This window comes from Triticum aestivum, chromosome 2B (assembly GCF_018294505.1).
Source record: "Triticum aestivum cultivar Chinese Spring chromosome 2B, IWGSC CS RefSeq v2.1, whole genome shotgun sequence".
In the NCBI taxonomy this organism is placed as follows: domain Eukaryota; kingdom Viridiplantae; phylum Streptophyta; class Magnoliopsida; order Poales; family Poaceae; genus Triticum; species Triticum aestivum.
In genome coordinates, this window is record NC_057798.1 from 756,649,337 (window position 1) to 756,652,939 (window position 3,603).

Sequence of the window (3,603 nt, forward strand, 5' to 3'; positions counted from 1 at the left end):
TCCCCCCCCCCCCAACCATCATCCTCCTGAATATACAATTACATCTATCACTAGTAGCCAATTGAAAATTTAGATATGCACACTTGACTCATTGATCATAGGTCTAATATACTCCCAATAACAGAAATGTTTTAGAAGTGGGGTTTTTTTATTTCTGTGCCCCTTAGCTCTATACATTCGAAAACCACATCCATCACTAGTATATCAATATATTATATTTGTACACACATTGATCAAAAAACCCAATATGACATTCAAATAACACATTGATCATTGGTCATGCACACACGTTGAAAAACAAAGCTAATATATCAAATTTATATACTAATGAATCAAAAAACCCAATATGACAAATTTACACACACTGAATCAAAATTATAACTTCTTAATCAATGGATTCCATTTGGGCATATGACATTCAAACTGCAATCTGAGTAGCATTCAAAAACATCTAGCATTAAAAACCCCAATCTGTGAGCATTAAAAACAAATCTAATAAGCATCATAGCATTAAAAAACCCAATCTGTTCACAACATCTAGCATTTTTGCAACGAATTTATCCAAATCTAAAAACAATTCTAAAAACCCCAATCATCGCAGCACCTAAAATCATAGTTCACAACATAGCATTTTTGCAACGAATTTATCCAACAAACCCTAGTCCAAAAACCCCCCGTCCCCCCAACCCATACCCTACAAAAAAACACGGCCCATCCGTCAAACCAAGTACTCTAACCATCTGAACTACCGTATGAATCACAATCTAATCAATGCAACTAGGGAGCAATTAACTCTACAAGCTAAGCAAGTGCAAATACCTACTCCTCCACGGCAGGCGGCGCAACGGGGGCATCTGGATTGACTGCGCCGCTCGACACCTTCACCTTCTGCAGCAATGAGGCGGAGCCCGCCACATCCGCAGCGGTTGTGAGTTTCCCTGCACCGCCGTGGACGCTGCCGATATCCACGGTCACCACGCCTGGACCCTGCAGCTCCACCAGATCTCCAGCCACTGTGCCAGCGTCGCCACGAGCGTCGGCCATCTTACAGATGGAGGCGATGAAGGTGGGGAAGAGGATGCAGTGGGGGAGAGTGAGACGGTGTGGTGGAGGCAGTGGAGGAGAGCGAGACGATGCCAGTGGGGGAGAGGAAGACGATGCGGCAGGGAGGGGATTTGGGGGTAAATGGTAGGGGCGATGGAGGTGGTTGCCCTCTTTATATGATGGGACATTTTGGGCATGTCCATGGACACGTGCTACCCCACGACCGCGGTCTCGCATGCCTCAATCATGATCTCTCAAAAGAAATTATTATTCAAAAAAATTATGCTCGGCTTTCTCTCAACAATCGCTCCATGCTCAATGCTTCTTGTACTGGCTCTTTCATGATGAAGACTATTGAATTCAAATGGGATTTATTGGAAAGAATTAAACGCAACTTGGAAGATTGGGATCTCGACAAAGGTAAGGAGTCAGGTATAACACCTAAGTTTGATTGTGTTAAATCTTTTATGGATACCGATGCTTTTCGTGAATTTAGCACTAAATATGGACTTGAATCTGAGATAGTAGCTTATTTCTGTGAATCATTAGCTACTCATGTTGACCTCCCTAAGGAAAAGTGGTTTAAATATAATCCTCCCATTGAAGTAAAAGTAGTTGCACCTATTAAAGTTGAAGAAAAGACTAGGGACAATTATTTAAGTGCCCTTAGTTGAGTCCCACTCGGCAGTTTCGCCCCTAGTTTCCAAAAACAGTCGGTCTTGCCCAAGCCACTTTCCTGTTCTTATCGTTTTGCCCTTCCATCACGGTTCTGTCCGATTAGTGTCGTTTGACCATGTGTTGACCGTCTGTCGACTTTTTATTAGACCATTTTGCCCCTGCTTCTTCACTTCTAGTGAGACACTGCCAAATGGGACCCATCACTCAAAAAACCATCTCATGTTCCCTTTTATTTCTCTCCCGTCGTTCAAACCCTAGTCCCAGATCCCCTCCCCCTTTCTCTAAGATCCTGTCGGCGCTGGAGACACAGATCCCGTCCATGGCCAGTGCAGGGAGGATCAGCAGAGGTCCCGCCGGTGGTGGAGCCATGGATCCCGTCGGGGTTGGGCTCGAGCACCCGCATGAGGAAAACCGCCTCGGCCCTCCTTGTCTCCATGGCCGGCCATCGGGGCTGGCCGCGAACGCCGCCCTTCCTGTGCTCCTTCCTCTCCTCCTTCCCTCTGCATTTGTCTCTCGATTCTCTCTGTCTCTCTCACCGCCCTCTTTTCTCTTCCCCGGCAGGAGTAGGGAGCAGCATCAAAGCCACCATGCCACCGCCCATGGAGGTCCATCTCTCGATCCATTCACCGCTGACATCCCCGTGGATCTGGTGACGAGCCCTGTTCAATCCGGTGCTGCAATGTGCGAGGCATGAACTGCAGCGGCTGCGTCCTCGTTGACCCTCGTCCATGCCAACGTGGGCCAGCCAACACCGATGCTCCCCGCTGGCCCAGATCCAAAGCGCCCCGCGGAAGGCCAACAGGGTTCGAGTCAGTGGTGGAGCCACAGATCTCATCGGTGGCCAATGTAGGCGGCAGCCGGGGACGCATGGGGGGCAGAGATGGTGGAGGAGGTGGTGTGCGACTCCCCCGGGCCTCCTTCCATGCTGCAACAGCGGTGGTCAAGCGCCCGTCATGGGGAAGCATGGGTGAGGAGGATTTGGTGAGCTCCGGCGCCAATTCTGTTGGCTCCGGCAAGCTCCCGTGCCGATTCTGTTGGCTCCAGCGAGCTCCAGCGTTGATTCTGTTGGCTCCGGTGAGCTCCCGTGCCGATTACGGTGGCTCCGGCGCCGATTCCTTTGGATCCGGCAAGCTCATCCTCGTCCTACAGAGGGCGTCCTTTCAATCGTTGACTCGACGTTTTTTAACACTTGACGCAATGTAATTAGGTATAGTATAGCTGGCAACTATGGATTGATGATTCATTATATTCGAGATGAGACCGACCTGAAGTACTGATTTGTGTTAATTACTGATGTTTTAATTATTTTACGTGGTGTTAATTATTGCAAAAGAAATAATGCAAAATTGATATTTTGTTTCCAACAAGGCAGTGTCCGTTCAAGATATTTGGTCCATTATGGGTCCCATGTGTTAGTGACAAGAGATAGGGATGTTTTCTGAGTGATGGGTCCCACTTGGAAGTGTCTAGTGAGATAGTGAGGAAGCAGGGGCAAATAAGTCCAATGAAAAGTCCACAGGCGGTCAACAGACGGTCAAACGACACTAACTGGATGGAAACGTGACGGAAGGGCAAAACCATAAGAGAAGCAAATGGGCTTGGGCAAAACCGAGGGTTTTCGAAAACTAGGGGTAAACCTGCCGAGTGTGACTCAACTAGGGGTATAAAATCAATTATCCCAAAAGACTATCACTTATAATGATCCTATTGTTCGTACTACCTATATTGAGAAACCACCTTTCCCTGTTAGGATAAAGGATCACGCTAAAGCTTCAACTGTGGTTCGTAAGAGTAATACTAGAACACATACACCACCTGAGCAAATTAAAGTTGAACCTAGTATTTCTATGGTTAAAGATCTCTTGGCTGATAATATTGATG